The following is a 22,523-nucleotide window of genomic DNA, read 5'->3' as shown; positions in this document are numbered from 1 at the left end:
CGATTTACTTTGTATTGTTTTTTTGACATTATCCGAGTATGAAGCTCGGCTGGTACTTTAGCTGGTTTATCAGCAGTTTGAATGATTTGCCAGTAAATGTCAAATTGTCTTTTGAAAATAGGCAAAGAAAATCGTATTGTTGACTTTCTTTATTATATTTGAAAAATACATAAGTTTGATGGACGTCTGGCCTCATTAAAACCCTCTCTGAGCAAAACCCAATGTGAAAAAAAAAAACTCATGAGTGTGAAAAAGAGTACCTTCATTCACCGTGAACATTAGAATTATGCCTGATATAATTTAAGTGATGAAACACTCCATGAACCAAAAATTGGGTCTCCCTTCAACATTTGTAACAAATAAGCCCTCATGCCGAGCACTTTTGCGATTCGATAGGAGCCTTCCCAAGTTGCAGCTAGCTTGCCATATCCTGGTGGTCTCCTTGCTTCTTCTGTTCGCCGAATAACAAGATCACCTTTTTGAAAAACTCGGGAACTACTCTACTGTTATACTTTCGTTCATTCAATTGTTGCATTGCCCTTTGTCTGAGGATGGTGACCTCACTATCTTCTTCTGCAATATCAAGCTCGGCTGATCTTGCATTTGTGTTTGTGTTGTCAATTTTGCACCAACAACTCGGATTGCGACAGTTGTGGGATCCCATTGTCGACCATGATCAAAGTCCCTGTCAAAAGAGTGCACAATTAAAGGAAACAAATATGGTGGGGTTAGTCTATGGCCCCACGATAGGCTCCAAATGTTCTATCCGTGAAGGTTCCGCCGAGTTATAGCACCTCCTTAGAGTAGCGGGTTGATCCGTTGGAAGAACTACTCATCGGGTTCAACCAGAACACAACGAGCGGGGATACCTGCAAAAGGTACTCCGACGCTCAAGTTAGTGGAATAATCTTAATAAAGAAGCAAATTACAAGTAAATAAGAAGGTGTGAATGTATGATTCTTTTCTGGAGCTACCCCTTTCACGTTGTTTCTCCCTTCTTATAAAGAGTAAGCCTATTATGCTTGATTCGAACACTGTCGATATTCTCAGTAGGTTCCGCCTTTCTTGCTGTGTCAATTTTGTGATTCTATTGTTACCTTGATTTAGTTTGTTACATAAGTCATGGCTTTCGTGTCCGAATTTATTTCAACTTTGGGCAAGGTATGACGTACGTATCAGTTAGGATCATTAAAACACTCATTATATCCTCTTTACTGGGTTATGTAGAGAATAATAAGGTTATGAGGTAAATGCAAATTTAGTATCAAAAGATCACAAAAATGATCTTAAAAGATGTTATTGTAAAAAGAAAATTAAAATAGAATTAATTTTGACAAAAATAACTGATTCTCAATTGAGTTATCTGGAGTTAAGATTAAACGCTAACGTGTTAGTTAATAATTATTATAATTACAAAAATTACCCATACTTATAATTTTTATAATTTTAAAAATATTTCAATTTCAACTTTTTTTAACTCTAATTTTTTTAACTCTCATCTCTTCTTTATTAGTATCCATCAATCTCTTCTTCTTCCCTAATCTCCTCAAATATGTATTTCGAATTCATAATACTCATTATTTATAAGGTCCTTCTGATAATGAAATATTTTTTCACCAAGCCAACAACCATCAACATGCCACACAAATAACAGTGCATTCAAATATCCCCTTCTCTCTCTCTAAACAGTCTCATTTTTATTCCGATTAGAATCAGAATTGCAAGTCTTCTTTCTTTTCTATTTTCTCTCTCTAAAATTATTTCGAGAAGGAGAAGATTTTCTAATAGGATATAGAATGGAGGGAGGAGTGCCACAGTCCACCGAAGTAGGAGAAAGAGGTGGACTGACACCGTTCTTGTTGAAGACGTATGACATGGTTGACGATTTCTCCACCGACGACATCATTTCTTAGAATAGTTCCACCAACAACAGTTTTATTATTTGGAATCCGCCAGAATTCTCACGCATTCTTTTACCTATCTATTTTTAGAAGAGAGAGAAGAAGGAGGAAGGAGGAGGGCAACGCCATTGAAGTGAGGTAGAGATAGAGGTTGATCGGAGGAAGAATGAGGAAGAAGGTAGAGGTCGCGACGAAGAAAAATAAGAAGGAGTGATGCCTTAGAATCTTTAGTAATTTTTTAGTATTTATTTTAATAAATATTAGTAGTTTTTCTCAGGTTGATTGAGGTTTTCACAGCTAATCTATTTCATTTGGAGTTTTGATAAACCATTATTTTATGATTTATATTGTGTTTAATTGTGTGGTTTTATCAATTCTTTACCCACTTATTCATATGATAAGCATGTATTTACGATTCCTTCCCAAAATCACTCCATGGTTGAAAACTTGCTTCTCAGAGACTTTTAATTATGTATTTTAATTCTCCTTTATTCCATTCGATGTCGTGATCCGTGTGTTAAGTGTTTCAGGCTTCATAGGGCATGAATGGCTTGGAAATTGGAGAGGAGGCTTGCAAAAATGGAAGGAACACAAGAAACTAAGGAGATGACCAACGAGCAATGACGCGAGCGCATGGCCCACGAGAACGCGTGAAGTGAAGAATTCGCAATGATGCAGACGCGTGCCTGACGCAAACGCGTGGATTGGAGTCTGCACGAGTGACGCGAACGCGTGAACCACGCGAACGCGTGACAAGGAAAATCGCTGACTGACCCGAACGCGTGGACGACACGTACGCGTGACCTGCGCGATCTACAAAAATAACAGAATATGCTGGGGGAGATTTCGGGCCACTTTTTGACCCAATTTTTGGCCCAGAAACACAGATTAAACCTAGGGAACATGCAGAGACTCAACAGGCATCCACACACATTGAGATTCACACATTAGGATTGCTCTTAGTTTCAGATATGAGTTTTTCGATTTGCATTACATTGATAGTTTATGCTTTTGCTTGGATTTTTGGATGCTAAAAGTTATTACCTCCGTTGAAGACATTACTTTAGTTTGTTTCCTTATTCCTTTATTTTAATTAGTTACTCATTGACTCTATTCAATTAATTATGTTACATTTTGAATTTATTAATATATGAAGTTATTTTTATTTTAATTAATTTTAATTCTCTATTTTATTTTAATTAATTATGTCTTCTCATATTTTTATGATTATTAATTTCATGTTAATGGAGTAGAATTTCTACTTGACATGGAGGTTGATTAAGAGGTGATACTTGAGTTGGAATGCTCAAGTGCTTGGTTAAACTGGACGTTGTTGGCTAATTTCATACCTTCTAACACTAGACCTCCCCAAGGGAGAGGGCTAGGATCTGAGGGTGAGAGTTAGTTCAATCACCATACCCTTCCTTATTTAGTAAGGGAAAATCGAGTGAGAACAACAACCCTTTTACACCACACTTGAGAAGATCCCAACAATGATAGAAGTTTCACTTAGTTATTCCCCCAGTCAAGGCCTTTTATTCAGAGTATCAATAATTATTCTTAGTTTATTTTTATTGCCTTAATTTACAATTATTTTAATTGCTCATTATCAAACTCAACTTTCTGGGAATTTTCTGATTAATAAATTAGCACTCTTTTCTGCAACTCGTTGGGAGACGACCTGGGACTCATACTCCCAGTATTTTATTTCTAAAATTTTGTGACAACCCTTTTTAAATTGGTGAGGCAGATCTTAGCTGGTTAAGAGCTATACATGCAACGCTGTCTCTTAATTGAAATCTCTAAATTGGTTAACTTCTGCCATGCATCAAGTTTTTTGAGAGTTGTTGTGTGCTGATGATATTTTCAAGAAAATTTAAGCCCATGAAGCAACAAAGGTAGGGCGCCCACGCCCATGGAACAATGAAGAAGGGCGCTCATGAAGAAAACATGGTGGGGCACTCGGGCACCCAATTCCTGGCACCCAACACCAACTCTTAGTGCTCAAGATTTTCTTACACCCAAGGCCCTGGCGCCAAGCGCCCAACCCTGGCGCCTAACGCCTTCGAAGAAAAACAAAGCAACAACTTCCTAGCACCTAGCGCCATGGGCTGGCGCCCAGCGCCCATGCACTCAGGCCCAATCTTCACTCAACAACATGGATATTTGACATGGTCCACTCCAAGAATTCACCAAGATTAGATCTCAGTTAATTTAAATTTGAAAGATTACATTTAGTTGATATTTTTTAGGAATGATGAGATTAGGTTTAGTTTAAATTTAAAATTTAGGTTAGGATTAGATTATAAATAAGTTGGAGATGAGCAATTTCGGTATCTAGCATTCGTTAGCATATTTTATCTTTTGTTTTCGTTTATTTCCATGAGTCACTAATTCTTTTATGTTAGGGTTACGAGCTCTGTTTAGTTTTATAGATTGATAATGATTATTCTTTTATCTTGATTAATGCATTGATACTTTTTAAGAACTTGGATTTCATTTTATTCTAAATGATTAAAGGTATTGAAAAATATCTCTAGTCTGTCTTGAATTCCTTAATTATTTTAGGAAAGTTATTTTTGGGATTATTTTGAAATTCATTCTCGTAACTTTTCAATTGACTAGTAATAGTTTTAAATGTTATATGACATTGAATCAGAATTGCACGTTAATCCTCTTAATACTAACTAATTGACCAAGGAACTGGCTATTAGTTAAGATAAGAGAAATTAAATCATCAAGAAATTGTGGTTTGATTACATACGATTTGTCGTGAAAATATCTATGCATGAGTCAAGGAAGTAAACATGAATATATCCTTCTTGAGAATTAAACATCTATAAACCCCTAACATCTTTATCTACTGTCAATCCATCTCATCATTCATCCGTTTTTTTTTATATTATTTTAAGTTCAATTCTTCCTTTTACAAAAGTTCATTAATCTAATTAGGGTTTCAATTAGACATTGTTTACTCAATCCTTTAATTCTTGTGGGAACGATATATACTCACCATAATATTACTTGAATCGATTTGGTACACTTGTCAAAGTCCTTATCAAGGAGTTTGTTGGTTGCTACATTGATGAGCGGATAATTTATACGCTTTTTGGCATTGTTTTTAGTATGTTTTTAGTAGAATCTGGTTACTTTTAGGGATGTTTTCATTAGTTTTTATGTTAAATTCACATTTCTGGACTTTACTATGAGTTTTTGTGTTTTTCTGTGATTTCAGGTATTTTCTGGCTGAAATTAAGGGACTTGAGCAAGAATCAGATTCAGAGGTTGAAGAAGGACTGCTAATGCTGTTGGATTCTGACCTCCCTGCACTCAAAGTGGATTTTCTGGAGCTACAGAACTCAAAATGGCGCGCTTTTAATTGCGTTGGAAGGTAGACATTCAGGGCTTTCCAGCAATATATAATAGTCCATACTTTGACCGAGTTTAGACAACGTAAAAGGGCGTTGAACGCCAATTCTACGCTGCTGTCTGGAGTTAAACGCCAGAAACACATCACAAGCCAGAGTTGAACGCCAGAAATACGTTACAAACTGGCGTTCAACTCCAAGATTGACCTCTACACGTGTAACATTCAAACTCAGCCCAAGCACACACCAAGTGGGCCCCGGAAGTGGATTTATGCATCAATTACTTACTTCTGTAAACCCTAGTAACTAGTTTAGTATAAATAGGACTTTTTACTATTGTATTAGACATCTTTGGAACATCTTTGGACGCCTAGTTCTTAGATCATGGGGGCTGGCCATTCGGCCATGCCTGAACCTTTCACTTATGTATTTTCAAACGGTAGAGTTTCTACACTCCATAGATTAAGGTGTGGAGCTCTGCTGTTCCTCAAAGATTAATGCAAAGTACTATTGTTTTTCTATTCAATTCAACTTATTCCGCTTCTAAGATATTCATTCGCACTTCAACCTGAATGTGATGAACGTGACAATCATCATCATTCCCTATGAATGCGTGCCTGACAACCACTTCCGTTCTACCTTAGATTGAATGAGTATCTCTTAGATCTCTTAATCAGAATCTTCGTGGTATAAGCTAGATTAATGGCGGCATTCATGAGAGTCCGGAAAGTCTAAACCTTGTCTATGGTATTCCGAGTAGGACTCTGGGATTGAATGACTGTGACGAACTTCAAACTCGCGAGTGCTGGGCGTAGTGACAGACGCAAAAGGAGGGTGAATCCTATTCCAGTATGATCGAGAACCTCAGATGATTAGCCGTGCTGTGACAGAGCATTTGGACCATTTTCACAAGAGGATGGGATGCAGCCATTGACAAGGGTGATGCCTCCAGACGATTAGCCATGCAGTGACAGCGCATCGGACCATTTTCCAGAGAGGATAAAAAGTAGCCATTAACAACGGTGATGTCCTTACATAAAGCTAGCCATGGAAAGGAGTAAGACTGATTGGATGAAGACAGCAGGAAAGCAGAGGTTCAGAGGAACGAAAGCATCTCTATACACTTATCTGAAATTCTCACCAATGATATACATAAGTGTTTCTATCCTTATTTTCTATCTATTTATTATTTATGTTCGAAAACTCCATAACTATTTTATATCCGCCTGACTGAGATTTACAAGGTGACCATAGCTTGCTTCATACCAACAATCTCCGTGGGATCGACCTTTACTCACGTAAGGTTTATTACTTGGACGACCCAGTGCACTTGCTGGTTAGTTGTATCGAAGTTGTGAATGAAAAACGATTTATTAAGACGTGCGTACAGAGTTTCTGGTGCCGTTGCCTGAGATCACAATTCCGTGCACCAAGTTTTTGGCGCCGTTGCCGGGGATTGTTCGAGTTTGGACAACTGACAGTTCATCTTGTTGCTCAGATTAGGTAACTTTCTTTCTGTTTTATTTTCAAAAAATTTTCAAAAATTTTTCTTTGTTTTCGTTTTTCTTCAAATAAATTTTCGAAAAAAAAATGTTTTCAAAAATATATTTTTCTTCAGAGTTTTTAAGAATGCATTCTAGTGTTTCATGATGATTTGTTGAATCCTGGCTGGATGTAAAGCCATGTCTAAATTCGTTTGGACTGAGGCTTCAACTAATCACTTCAATGCATGTAATTCCATACTAAAGCTTGGCTGGCTATTAAGCCATGCCTAACCCTCAGATTGGAGCTTTAGGCTAAGAGTGAAAGATTCCTGGAATTCATATTAAAAATTTTGAAATCCTTATTTTTCTTTTTCACATTAATTTTCGAAAAATACCAAAAAAATTAGAAAATAAAAAAAATCAAAAAAATATTTTTGTGTTTCTTGTTTGAGTCATGTGTCATGTTATAAGTTTGGTGTCAATTGCATGTTCATCTTGCATTTTTCGAAAATTCATGCATTCATAGTGTTCTTCATGATCTTCAAGTTGTTCTCGGTAAGTCTTCTTGTTTGATCTTGATGCTTTCTTGTTTTGTGTCTTTTCTTGTTTTTCATGTGCATTTTTGCATTCATAGTGTCTGAACATGAAAGATTTCTAAGTTTGGTGTCTTGCATGTTTTCTTTGCATATAAAAATTTTCAAAAATATGTTCTTGATGTTCATCATGATCTTCAAAGTGTTCTTGGTGTTCATCTTGACATTCATACCATTCTTGCATGCATTCATTGTTTTGATCTAAAAATCTTCATGCATTGCATCATTTTCATGTTCTTCTCTCTCATCATTAAAAATTCAAAAATCAAAAAAATATCTTCCCCTTTTTCTCTCATAAAATTCGAAAATTTGAGTTGACTTTTTCAAAAAAATTTTTAAAATCTAGTTGTTTCTTATGAGTCAAATCAAATTTTCAATTTGAAAATCTTATCTTTTTCAAAATTTTTTTCAAAAATCATATCTTTTTCACTTTTCTTATTTATTTTCGAAAATTTTAAAAATATTTTTCAAAAATCTTTTTCTTAATTTTACATCAAATTTTCGAAAATATCTTCATCAATTAATGTTTTGATTCAAAAATTTCAAGTTTGTTACTTACTTGTTAAGAAAGATTCAAACTTTAAGTTCTAGAATCATATCTTGTGATTTCTTGTGAATCAAGTCATTAATTGTGATTTTAAAAATCAAATCTTTTTCAAAACTAATTTCAATCATATCTTTTCAAAAATATCTTTTTATCTTATCTTTTTCAAAATCATATCTTTTTCAAAATTTGATTTTAAAATATCTTTTCTAACTTCTTATCTTCTTATCTTTTCAAAAATTGATTTTCAAAATTTGTTTCAACTAACTAACTAACTTTTTGTTTGTTTCTTATCTTTTTCAAAACTACCTAACTAACTCTCTCTTTCTCTAATTTTCGAAAATATCTCCCTCTTTTTCAAAAAATTCTTTTTAATTAACTAATTATTTCTTGATTTTAATTTTATTCCTAATTTTTGAAAATTACTAACCTTTATCAAAAAAATCATTTTCGAAAATCACTAACCCTTTTTCAAAAATAATTTTCGAAAATCCTTCTCTTTCATCTCCTTCTATGTGTTTATTCATCTACTAACACTTCTCTTCATCTCACATCTCTGCTCTCCTCACCCTTGTGTTTCTTTCTTTACATTCTTTTCTTCTACTCTTCCTTTCTTCCACTCACCTAAGGAAACCTCTATACTTGGGCAAAAAAGATCCCTATTATTATTATTTTTCTGTTTCCTCTTTTTCATATGAGCAGGAGCAAGGACAAGAATATTCTTGTTGAAGCAGATCCAGAACCTGAAAAGACTCTGAAGAGGAAACTAAGAGAAGCTAAATTACAACTATCCAACAAGCACCTGTCAGGAATTTTCGAACAGGAAGAGGAGATGGCAGCCAAAAATAATAATAATGCAAGGAGGATGCTTGGTGACTTTACTGCACCTAATTCCAATTTACATGGAAGAAGCATCTCCATTCCTGCCATTGGAGCAAACAATTTTGAGCTGAAGCCTCAATTAGTTTCTCTGATGCAGCAGAACTGCAAGTTTCATGGACTTCCATCTGAAGATCCTTTTCAGTTCTTAACTGAATTCTTGCAGATATGTGATACTGTTAAGACTAATGGAGTAGATCTTGAAGTCTACAGGCTCATGCTTTTCCCTTTTGCTGTAAGAGACAGAGCTAGAATATGGTTGGACTCTCAACCTAAGGATAGCCTGAACTCTTGGGATAAGCTGGTCAAGGCTTTCTTAGCCAAGTTCTTTCCTCCTCAAAAGCTGAGTAAGCTTAGAGTGGATGTTCAAACCTTCAGACAGAAAGAAGGTGAATCCCTCTATGAAGCTTGGGAGAGATACAAAGAACTGACCAAAAAGTGTCCTTCTGACATGCTTTCAGAATGGACCATCCTGGATATATTCTATGATGGTCTATCTGAATTGGCTAAGATGTCATTGGATACTTCTGCAGGTGGATCCATTCACCTAAAGAAAATGCCTGCAGAAGCTCAAGAACTCATTGACATGGTTGCTAACAACCAGTTCATGTACACTTCTGAGAGGAATCCTGTGAATAATGGGACGCCTCAGAAGAAGGGAGTTCTTGAAATTGATACTCTGAATGCCATATTGGCTCAGAATAAAATATTGACTCAGCAAGTCAATATGATTTCTCAGAGTCTGAATGGAATGCAAGCTGCATCCAACAGTACTCAAGAGGCATCTTCTGAAGAAGAAACTTATGATCCTGAAATCCCTGCAATAGCAGAGGTGAATTACATGGGTGAACCTTATGGAAACACCTATAACCCCTCATGGAAAAATCACCCAAATCTCTCATAGAAGGATCAACAAAGGCCTCAACAAGGCTTTAATAATGGTGGAAGATATAGGTTTAACAATAGTAAACCTTTTCCATCATCCACTCAGCAACAGACAGAGAACTCTGAACAAAATACCTCTAATTTAGCAAACTTAGTCTCTGATCTATCTAAGGCCACTGTAAATTTCATGAATGAAACAAGGTCCTCCATTAGAAATTTGGAGGCACAAGTGGGCCAGCTGAGTAAAAGGATCATTGAAATCCCTCCTAGTACTCTCCCAAGCAATACAGAAGAAAATCCAAAAGGAGAGTGCAAGGCCATTGACATAGTCAACACGGCCGAACCTGGAGAGGAAGGGGAGGACGTAAATCCCAGTGAGGAAGACCTCCTGGGATGTCCAGTGATCAATAAGGAGTTTCCCTTTGAGGAACCAAAGGAATCTGAGACTCATCTAGAGACCATAGAGATTCCATTGAACCTCCTTATGCCCTTCATGAGCTCTGACGAGTATTCATCTTCTGAAGAGAATGAGGATGTTACTGAAGAGTAAGTTACCAAGTACCTTGGTGCAATCATGAAGCTGAATGCCAAATTATTTGGTATTGAGACTTGGGAAGATGAACCTCCCTTGGTCACCAATGAACTAAGTGATCTGGACCAACTGACATTGCCTTAGAAGAAACAGGATCCTGGAAAGTTCGTAATACCTTGTACCATAGGCAACATGATCTTTGAAAAGGCTCTGTGTGACCTTGGTTTAGGGATAAACCTCATGCCCCTCTCTGTAATAGAGAAACTGGGAATCTTTGGGGTGCAAGCTACTAAAATCTCATTAGAGATGGTAGACAATTCAAGAAAACAGGCTTATGGACAAGTAGAGGATGTGTTAGTAAAGGTTGAAGGCCTTTACATCCATGCTGATTTCATAGTCCTAGATACTGGGAAGGATGAGGATGAATCCATCATCCTTGGAAGGCCCTTCCTAGCCACAGCAAGAGCTGTGATTGATGTTGACAGAGGTGAACTAGTCCTTCAATTGAATGAGGACTCCCTTGTGTTTAACACTCGAGGTCATCCTTCTGTAAACATGAAGAGGAAGCATAAAAAGCTTCTCTCAAAACAGAGTCAACCAGAGCCCCCACAATCAAGCTCTAAGTTTGGTGTTGGGAGGCCACAACCAAACTCTAAGTTTGGTGTTGAACTCCCATATCCAAACTCTAAGTTTGGTGTTGGGAAGTCTCAACAATGCTCTGAACATCTGTGAGGCTCCATGAGAGCCCACTGTCAAGCTATTGACATTAAAGAAGCGCTTGTTGGGAGGCAACCCAATTTTTATTTATCTAATTTTATTTTTCTTGTTCTTTCATGTTTTATTAGGTTCATGATCATGTGGAGTCACAAAATAAATATAAAAATTGAAAACGGAATAAAAAACAGCAGAAAAAAAAATCACACCCTGGAGGAAGACCTTACTGGCGTTTAAACGCCAGTAAGAAGCATCTGGCTGGCGTTCAACGCCAGAACAGAGCATGGTTCTGGCGCTGAACACCCAAAATGGGCAGCATCTGGGCATTTGAACGCTAGAATTGCACCCTGGAGAAGAGTTGGCGCTGAACGCCCAGAACAAGCATGGTTCTGGCGTTCAACGCCAGAAATGGGCAACAAATGGGCGTTCAACGCCCAGAACAAGCACCAATCTGGCGCTGAACGCCCAGAGTTGTGTGCAAGGGCATTTTGCATGCCTAATTTGGTGCAAGGTTGTAAATCCTTGAACACCTCAGGATCTGTGGACCCCACAGGATCACCTCAGGATCTGTGGACTCCACAGGATCCCCACCTACCTCCACTCACTTCTTCTCACCCCTCTTTCACACAATCCCATAAACACTCTTCCCCAAAACTCTTCACCAATCACCTCAATCTCTCTTCCCTATCACCACTTCACCACTCACATTCATCCACTCTTCCCCATAAACCTACCTCATAAACCCCACCTACCTTCAAAATTCAAAATCAATTTCTCACCCAAAACCCACCCTTATGGCCGAACCTTACCCCCCCCCCCCACCCTTCCCTATATAAAGCCCTCCATTCTTCTTCAAATTCACACAACACAACCCTCTCTTCCCCTTCTTGGCCGAAACACCTCTCTCTCTCCCTCTTCTCCATTTCTTCTTCTTCTTCATCTATTCTTTCTTCTCTTGCTCGAGGGCGAGCAATATTCTAAGTTTGGTGTGGTAAAAGCATAAGCTTTTTGTTTTTCCATTACCATTGATTGCACCCAAGACCGGAGAATCCTCTAGAAAAGGGAAAGGGAAGACAAAAGCTTCCACCTCCGAGTAATGGGAGATGGAAAGATTCATCTCCAAATCCCATCAAGACCACTTCTATGATGTTGTGGCCAAGAAGAAGGTGATCCCCGAGGTCCCTTTCAAGCTCAAGAGAAATGAGTATCCGGAGATCCGACATGAAATCCAAAGAAGAGGTTGGGAAGTTCTAACAAACCCTATCCAACAAGTCGGCATCCTAATGGTTCAAGAGTTCTATGCCAATGCATGGATCACAAGGAACCATGATCAAAGTAAGAACCCGAACCCAAAGAATTATCTCACCATGGTTCGGGGGAAATACTTAGATTTTAGTCCGGAAAATGTGAGGTTGGCGTTTAACTTGCCTATGATGCAAGGAGATGCACGCCCCTACACTAGAAGGGTCAACTTTAATCAAAGGTTGGACCAAGTCCTCATGGACATATGTGTGGAAGGAGCTCAATGGAAGATTGACTCCAAAGGCAAGCCGGTTCAATTAAGAAGACTGGACCTCAAGCCTGTGGCTAGAGGATGGTTGGAGTTCATCCAACGCTCCATCATCCCCACTAGCAACCGATCTGAAGTTACTGTGGATCGGGCCATCATGATCCATAGCATCATGATTGGAGAAGAAGTAGAAGTTCATGAAGTCATCTCCCTTGAACTCTACAAAATAGCCGAAAAGCCCTCTCCTTGGGCAAGGATAGCTTTTCCTCATCTTATTTGCCATCTATGTTACTCAGCTGGAGCTTTCATAGAAGGAGACATTCCCATTGAGGAAGAGAAGCCCATCACTAAGAAAAGGATGGAGCAAGCAAGAGAGCCCATTCATGGATCTCAAGAGACGCATGAAGCTCATCACCATGAGATCCCGGAGATGCCTCAAATGCATTTTCCTCCACAAAACTATTGGGAGCAAATCAACACCTCCCTAGGAGAATTAAGTTCCAACATGGGACAATTAAGGGTGGAACATCAAGAGCACTCCATCATCCTTCATGAAATAAGAGAAGATCAAAAATCAATGAGAGAGGAGCAACAAAGACAAGGAAGAGACATAGAAGAGCTCAAGGACATCATTGGTTCCTCAAGAAGGAAACGCCACCATCACTAAGGTGGAATCATTCCTTGTTCTTACATTCTCTGTTTTTCGTTTTCTCTATGTTAAGTGCTTATCCATGTTTGTGTCTTCATTACATGATCATTAGTATTTAGTAACTTTGTCTTAAAGTTATGAATGTCCTATGAATCCATCACCTCTCTTAAATGAAAACTGTTTTAATTCAAAAGAACAAAAAGTACATGAGTTTCGAATTTATCCTTCAACTTAGTTTAATTATATTGAAGTGGTGACAATGCTTCTTGTTTTCTGAATGAATGCTTGAACAGTGCATATGTCTTTTGAAGTTGTTGTTTAAGAATGTTAAATATGTTGGCTCTTGAAAGAATGATGACAAGGAGACATGTTATTTGATAATCTGAAAAATCATAAAAATTATTCTTGAAGCAAGAAAAAGCAGCAAAGAACAAAGCTTACAGAAAAAAAAATTGGCGAAAAAAATAGAAAGAAAAAGAAAAAGCAAGCAGAAAAAGCCAAAAGCTCTTAAAACCAAAAGGCAAGAGCAAAAAGCCAATAGCCCTTAAAACTAAAAGGCAAGGGTAAATAAAAAGGATCCCAAGGCTTTGAGCATCAGTGGATAGGAGGGCCTAAAGGAATAAAATCCTGGCCTAAGCGGCTAAACCAAGTTGTCCCTAACCATATGCTTGTGGCGTGAAGGTGTCAAGTGAAAACTTGAGACTGAGCGGTTAAAGTCAAGGTCCAAAGCAAAAAAAAAAAAGAGTGTGCTTAAGAACCCTGGACACCTCTAATTGGGGACTTTAGCAAAGCTGAGTCACAATCTGAAAAGATTCACCCAATTATGTGTCTGTGACATTTATGTATCCGGCGGTAATACTGGAAAACAAAGTGCTTAGGGCCACGGCCAAGACTCATAAAGTAGCTGTGTTCAAGAATCAACATACTGAACTAGGAGAATCAATAACACTATCTGAACTCTGAGTTCCTATAGATGCCAATCATTCTGAACCTCAATGGATAAAGTGAGATGCCAAAACTATTTAAGAGGCAAAAAGCTACAAGTCCTGCTCATCTGATTGGAGCTATGTTTCATTGATAGTTTGGAATTTATAGTATATTCTCTTCTTTTTATCCTATTTGATTTTCAGTTGCTTAGGGACAAGCAACAATTTAAGTTTGGTGTTGTGATGAGCGGATAATTTATACACTTTTTGGCATTGTTTTTAGTATGTTTTTAGTAGAATCTGGTTACTTTTAGGGATGTTTTCATTAGTTTTTATGTTAAATTCACATTTTTGGACTTTACTATGAGTTTTTGTGTTTTTCTGTGATTTCAGGTATTTTCTGGCTGAAATTGAGGGACTTGAGCAAGAATCAGATTTAGAGGTTGAAGAAGGACTGCTGATGCTGTTGGATTCTGACCTTCCTGCACTCAAAGTGGATCTTCTGGAGCTACAGAACTCAAAATGGCGCGCTTTCAATTGCGTTGGAAAGTAGACATCTAGGGCTTTCCAGCAATATATAATAGTCCATACTTTGGCCGAGTTTAGACGACGTAAAAGGGCGTTGAACGCCAGTTTTATGCTGCTGTCTGGAGTTAAATGCCAGAAACACGTCACAAGCCAGAGTTGAATGCCAGAAATACGTTACAAACTGGCGTTCAACTCCAAGATTGACCTCTACACGTGTAACATTCAAGCTCAGCCCAAGCACACACCAAGTGGGCCCCGAAAGTAGATTTATGCATCAATTACTTACTTCTGTAAACCCTAGTAACTAGTTTAGTATAAATAGGACTTTTTACTATTGTATTAGACATCTTTGGAACATCTTTGGACGCCTAGTTCTTAGATCATGGGGGCTGGCCATTCGGCCATGCCTGAACCTTTCACTTATGTATTTTCAAACGGTAGAGTTTCTACACTCCATAGATTAAGGTGTGGAGCTCTGCTGTTCCTCAAAGATTAATGCAAAGTACTACTGTTTTTCTATTCAATTCAACTTATTCCGCTTCTAAGATATTCATTCGCACTTCAACCTGAATGTGATGAACGTGACAATCATCATCATTCCCTATGAACGCGTGCCTGACAACCACTTCCGTTCTACCTTAGATTGAATGAGTATCTCTTAGATCTCTTAATCAGAATCTTCGTGGTATAAGCTAGATTGATGGCGGCATTCATGAGAGTCCGGAAAGTCTAAACCTTGTCTGTGGTATTCCGAGTAGGACTCTGGGATTGAATGACTGTGACGAACTTCAAACTCGCGAGTGCTGGGCGTAGTGACAGACGCAAAAGGAGGGTGAATCCTATTCCAGTATGATCGAGAACCTCAGATGATTAGCCGTGCTGTGACAGAGCATTTGGACCATTTTCACAAGTGGATGGGATGCAGCCATTGACAAGGGTGATGCCTCCAGACGATTAGCCATGCAGTGACAGCGCATCGGACCATTTTCCAGAGAGGATAAAAAGTAGCCATTAACAACGGTGATGTCCTTACATAAAGCTAGCCATGGAAAGGAGTAAGACTGATTGGATGAAGACAGCAGGAAATCAGAGGTTCAGAGGAACGAAAGCATCTCTATACACTTATCTGAAATTCTCACCAATGATATACATAAGTGTTTCTATCCTTATTTTCTATCTATTTATTATTTATGTTCGAAAACTCCATAACTATTTTATATCCGCCTGACTGAGATTTACAAGGTGACCATAGCTTGCTTCATACCAACAATCTCCGTGGAATCGACCCTTACTCACGTAAGGTTTTTTACTTGGACGACCCAGTGCACTTGCTGGTTAGTTGTATCGAAGTTGTGAATGAAAAACGATTTATTAAGACGTGCGTACAGAGTTTCTGGCGCCGTTGCCTGAGATCACAATTTCGTGCACCATACATGTAAGTGAATAAACTTAGAGAAAACAAAATATATATTAAATTTGAAATACATATTGAGGATATTGGGAAAAAAGAAGAAAACATTGACAACGAGGAGGAGGAGGAGGAGGAGGAGGAGGAGGAGGAGGAGGAGGAGGAGGAGGAGGAGAGTTTTAGGGGGGAAATGAGATTAAGTTTTTTGAAAAATTGAAATGAGGTGTTTTTAAAATTTTAAAAATTAAAAGTATGAATAACTTTTGTAATTATAATAATTATTAACTGATAGTCAGCGTTTAACCTTAACATCAGGTAATTTAATTGACGATTGGTCACTTTTATCAAAATTAATTCTCTTTTAGGATTTTTTTTGTCAATAACATCTTTTAGAATTTTTTTTGTTAGCATCTAAATCTTTTGAATATCAAATTAATAATTATTTCTAAGGTTATTAAGAACTGATGTGCTCATATCATAGAAATATACAGAAACCTTCTTTGAAAATATATTACAAAATCATAGTAAGTATCTAATCTTTTGAATAGTAATTTTGAAAATAGCTATGATCAAAAAGTGTAACTTAAATTTTGTTTGGATTGTGTCTTGAAATACAAATGTAGAGACAGAGACAAAATTATTAGAAGAGAGAAATACAAAGAGAAAAAAACACAAAAAAAATCTTTGTATTATGTTTAATAATAATACAAATACAAAAAAGTAATAATTATTCATTTTTTTTCTTATCTTACCCTACTATCAAATTCCTTCTTCATTGTTCTATAATAATAAAAAATCATTCTTACAAAAACACTCTAACCTTCAAAATAAAATAATTCAACAAAAAGCAAATAAGATCCAAACAATTAAACATCATTAAAAAGATTTTTCAAATAAAGAACAAATAACACTTTGTATTTTCTTGTTGTTACTACTGGCGAATGAAACTAGAATTCGTGTCACCAGTCTAGCCTCAAGCCCTCAACCACCAGTCGTCGCCATTAGATACAAGTTGACAGTTGTGGCTAGGGCTGGTAATGGGTAGGGTAGGGTAGGGTTTGGACTCTACCCTAATCCTACCCGCGGGTTGAAAATTTTATTAATACTTTACCTTACCCTACCCGCGGGTTGAGAATCTCTCAACCCTAATCCTACCCGCACCCTAAAGTTCTAAACCCTACCCTGTCCGCAGAAATATCAAATTTTTCAAAGTAAATATAAAATTCAATCATTTCAAATTTTATACATATTAATAACATAAAAAATAAAAAACTAATGCTCTAAATTACTAAATTAACTAACTAGTTTAGTGGTTGTTCACTTATTGTAAGTCATTACATAAGGGAGGTTGGGGTTCAACTCTTACTTCCTTCACTATATACCTAATTTTTATAAACTATGTGTTATATATGAGGTGTGGGCAGAATAGGAAAAGGTACACCCTAAACCCGTTGTAACACCCTCACTATCAGAAGTCACGCTTCCGGCTGCGCTACTCTGATAGCAAGAAGTATTATGACTACTTTACATACTAAATATTAAAATAGGAGCCTGTGACTCAACACCGTATCGCTAATCACTTTATAAACCGGAAATACATACTTCATCTAAAATAAACAAGCAGGCATAGATCCATATACAGGACTTCTTATATATATATATATATATAAAACATACAACTCCTATCCCTCTTACAAAATTGTAATAACAAAGACGAGGGAATGTATAACTCTTCTTAGTGCTTCTTCATTCGGTTCCTGAAAAGTAAAGCTGTAGGAGGGTGAGAACTTAACCACACGGTCTCACCATGGAGTTTCAAAGTTGTCATAAGAAGATATTTAATAGGAAAACTGTTTTCAAGCTCAGTGATTATTATTGCCTTATGAATTTTTTAAAAAAACCAATAGGTAATCGTTCAAAACCTTTTCAAAGAAACAATATTTAATCTTTCAGAAATCTGAAACCTTTCCTTTCTTATAAGAAAATCTCAATCAGAAACCAACCACGCAATCAAACAACACAATCATTAATTCAGCACCAAAGTGCGATCTCAAATGTAGCACGCCAGGACAAACACAGGCAAGGCAGACAAGGAAAGCACAAGTAGGCAGCAGTTACAGCAAATAGTTCAAGTAGCAGTTACGAACAGTTTAACAATTAGGCAAACCAAAACAAGTTCAAACTCAAGCAAAGCATACAAATACATATGATGCATGCCTGTCCTATGGCTGATGAGGCTCATATGTCGGTTATCCAACCAACCCGACAAGTCTGAATTGTACTTAGACTGTCTCTCGACGTGCATCCCCAAGAGTCTATGCATAGCTTTTTCTCAAATAATCAATATTACTCAATGGGGGTAACATTCCCGGGAATTTATATAGTGCCCGGTCACACACTTACGTCGTAGGGTCAACAGAGTATCGAGTTTTCAACCTGGTACACGTGGTGGCAAGCCACGGCACTTAATCCAGGAAACCTCGTATCTCAGATATTTCAAATTCATAAGCCATGTGAATAATTCAAGTTCACATCTCAACATTCTCAACATCATAATCATTCATCAAATCCAAATCTCATTTCCAAGTTCATTTCAAAACCATATTTCAAATAAAATCCTCATCATCCTCTTTTTCATTCTGTTCGTTAACAATCTCAATTCCAAAACAAAATTCTTTCTTTGATAGCCAGATCAATCTTAAAACGTATAATGCTTAAAAACAATTTTTTTTAATTAATTACTTTAAATAAAACTTTTAATTTTATAAAATTTCGACAGCGTTTCCTCTAAAACTCGGACACTGCCACCCTTTTCACTTCCCATCCAAACATTTCTCAAACTTTTTCTCAACCATTTCCGAATCTCAAACATTTTCCAGAATTGAACCAGTTCCAATGTCAAATCATTTTCAAATCAACCAATTCTAACAATAAAACTCTTTAAAATTGAATCAGCTCAAATATTAAATCATTCAAAAAATCAAACCAACTCACAATCAAACCGCTTCCAGAATCAATTTGTTTTCATATCTCAAATTATTTCCAAAATCATTTCATTTATATTACTAAGTAAACTCTAAAACCAAGAAAATCCACCTTTTTTAATAATCAAGTAAATGACATTCCAAAACGGTTTTTATCCACAACCACACACCATTCACGCAATCAAGCACCCAGTAATTTAGTCCAACAAACCATCACATCCATAAGACAAATATAATCACAGAAGTAAATCTCTTTGCATCAATATCTATTTATCACAACTCTGTAATATAAAATAGATTTTAAGAAAACCCCTACCTCAACTCGTCAAAACTCAAAAGCTATACAGTGCGTCTTCTTCTCGGCTTGTAACCTCGATAGCCACAACCTCAACTCTAACCCACTTCCGCAGCAACCACAGTAACTCTATTCACAATATATAATAACCGAAACTTAATCATATAACAAATAACACCGTAAAACCTCATCTAAGATAACAGAACAGTGACCAAAAGAATTTCAGGAATGAAAACGCCTACCGCAACTAAGAAGAAACACTGAACTGAAAAGCAGCAACTCAAGCAGTGATTCCGGCAGCTATGGCGCCGTTCCTGGCATCCAGAGATGCGGTGACGCGATTCAAACAGAACTAGGAGGAGTGACAGCAAACCCAAGTGACTTCCGTTGAGCTCTAGTAGCACAGACCTCCTCCGGTGGTGGCTCGACAGTGACGACGGTGGCTGTGGCTCGGCAACGAAGGGAATAACCCCTTCTTTCCTCGGTCTTCCTTCTCTCTCGTTCGCGTTAACAACAGCGATGAAGGTCCTTCTAACGGCGGCGTACGGTTCTGACGGCGACAGAAGCACGGATGGCGGTGACGATTTTCGTCACCAACAGCGACGGTGACTGGCGCGAGGAGGCGGCGCAGCTTCTCTTCCTATCCTTCTCTCGTATCTCTCCTCTTCTCCGTCAACAGCGGCGGTTCACAACTCCTCGTGGCTCTAACCCTCATGAGCGCTCTCTATCTCACCGCGGCTGGGCTTCCCGACGGCGTTGCGAACTTTGGCGACGGTGATGGACCTTGGTAGCGGCGGCGGCACAACCTCCTATCATTCTCCCTCGCGAGTTCGTCCCTCTCTCTTCCTCAGCTCTGTTCGGTGGCTTCATGGTAGTAGTGATGGCAGGATGATGAATTGACGGGTTTAGGAGTGGAATCATCGTCGAGAAGAGAAAGCTTGGAAAGGTCAATCGGAACAGAAGGGGTTTTGCCTTCGGAGAAATAAGGGTGTTTGTTAGTGAAGGGCTTCCACGTACGGAGTTGGAAGATGCAGGAATCAATGGAGTGGTGAGTTCGAGAGGCTTTAGGGATTGTTGGGTATGGGACATTGACTAAGTCATCTCATGACATCATTTAATAATGGAATCTATGAATGAAATGGAATTGCAAATTGGAATGGCTTAGATGCAGGATTTTGATACGGTTGTATGTGTTAAGAGAGGGTAGGGTGAGTGGCGGTGAGGTAAGATTAGTGTTAGTGGGTTCAATTTGAGAATTTTTGGGTAATTTAGGTAATTTTAATAAAATTATCGCTATAATGTATAAATTTAAAATATAATTTAATTCCTTAAAATTACTTTAAAAAAATATTACTTATCAATTTGCTAATTTAGCTTTTAATTCAAGTATTCTAATTTGAAATTAAAGATAATATAATTTATTTTATTTGTTTATAAAATTAAAGTATTAAATTCTAAAATTTTAATTATTTAAAACTAAATCATATAAAATTCTTATTTTTTTTTACAACTGTTAAATTGTATAATTTAAATATAAAAAATTATTCAATAATTATGAAATTAAATAAAATTTTAATTTAATTATTTAATTTCTTTTAATAAGATATTTTTAAAATAAAATTTGGATTTTACACCCGTACCCTACTCTATCCGCATGCATACCTATCCTATCCTATTCGCAACGGGTTGGATAACCTACCTTATTCGAATGAGTTGGATCAGATTGAATACCTGCGAATAGAGTATGAATTGTCAGCCCTAATTATTGTCACTTATGTGTTTGATCATCGTTATGGTGGTAACTATGCAAAAGAATAAAGAATAGGAAGAGTAGAAAAGAGAGACTAATCTCAAGGAAGGATAAATATGAAAGTGCGAGAAGTGGAATTATGAAACATAACGAGAATAAGATATAATTTGAGTAATTCCCAGTTTAAAGAGAATTGCAATGATGATGATGGAGTCACGAGAAAGAAAAATAATTAGGACAAACAAAATGATACAAATAACAAGGATAATTTTGAAATAATTAAATTTTAATGAGGATAAGGTAGGAAAAATTTTTATTAAATGATTTATCCTCAATGCATCATTCCTGCGTCCGTGCTTTTAGAGAGAACAGAAATACATATATAATATATAATTTGAATAAAGACAAAGACAATTTTTATATTTTGTCTCCAACCCTGCTTCCAAACATATTTTTATCTTCACTTTTTTATTTTTGCCTTCGTATTTCTATATTAGACATAATTCAAACGGAGCCTTAAAGTGACTTAAAGGCATTGTTAACACATAGTATAGTACACACTTAAAATTAGATTTTTTTTAACTAACAAAAAAAAAACTTTATCCTAAGACGAGGTTAGTTTCATGAATGAAACAATATTATTATCCACTATTATTATCATTTTTATAGTGATAATTTTATATATAAATTAGTTTTCTTTAATTTACTTCTACTTTTTACTATTTGTCTATCATTCATCTGATCACCTTTTTAACTGAATAATGTATTAATTTTCTTTCCATATTTTCAAACCACCAAAAACAATAATTTACTAGCTTTTCAACAATAAATATTATTCCGACTTTGGTTACTCTTCTATTTAAATATTTCCATCTTTGCTACATTAAACTTACGCTTATACTCACATTCTAGGATCTAATAAAGTTTCTTTTAAAAGAAAAATATAGTTAAAATTGTATGAGATCTAACTAAGAGATTTGGCTCAAATAGTAAAGGTAAATGATTTTCTAATCATAAAAAGTGCAGTACCAATATTAAGTATTTCAAAGTTTACTTGAAATGCTGATAGATTTATTAAGCCGAGTCACACGATTATTCTCACCTAGACGATGATGGAAGGTATCTGCAAAAAATTTTGATATCTAAGTCAACAAGAGTTTTAATAAGGTGTGTGTCACTTAGATGAATAATATCTAAAATAGGATGGTATTTATAGAGTTGAAAAATGACTCAGTCACTAAAGTATCGTTTGTTTAATGGGTGTGTCTACCAAATTTTGAGATACGGTGACACACTCACACCCATGTTTCATGTTTGGTTTTTAAATATACAAAATAAGTAAAGACACGGTGGTACACACTAGTACACAAATACATAAAATTTGTGTACTGCCATTTTATCGAGATACTAAGACACAAAGGTTAAGATACAAGTTTTTCCACTTTTATCCTTAATAGTAGTGATTGTGGTGATTTTTTTTGGGAGATAAGAATAATATTATTTGCAATTTATGTTCTGTCTTGTGCATAGTTATCAAACAAAGTAAAAATTTTGTGTCTCCTTATGTATATGT

General features: G+C 36.6%; 1 long non-coding RNA gene and 1 other non-coding gene across 2 annotated transcripts; both read right to left on the bottom strand.

The window, feature by feature from the left end:
• Positions 1–9,118: 9,118 nt before the first annotated feature.
• Positions 9,119–9,226, bottom strand: LOC112760296 (small nucleolar RNA R71). The gene has a single exon (XR_003180744.1). It is a non-coding gene; the product is annotated as a small nucleolar RNA R71 (small nucleolar RNA).
• Positions 9,227–17,123: 7,897 nt separating this feature from the next.
• On the bottom strand, positions 17,124–20,451 carry LOC112758708 (uncharacterized). Its single transcript, XR_003179801.3, has 3 exons — positions 19,443–20,451; positions 19,222–19,329; positions 17,124–17,691 (listed from the first exon to the last, which is right to left on the bottom strand). It is a non-coding gene; the product is annotated as an uncharacterized lncRNA (long non-coding RNA).
• Positions 20,452–22,523: the final 2,072 nt, after the last annotated feature.

The sequence above is a fragment of the Arachis hypogaea genome, chromosome 16 (genome assembly GCF_003086295.3).
Source record: "Arachis hypogaea cultivar Tifrunner chromosome 16, arahy.Tifrunner.gnm2.J5K5, whole genome shotgun sequence".
Lineage (NCBI taxonomy): Eukaryota > Viridiplantae > Streptophyta > Magnoliopsida > Fabales > Fabaceae > Arachis > Arachis hypogaea.
This window is presented reverse-complemented; position numbering and strand designations above follow the sequence as displayed.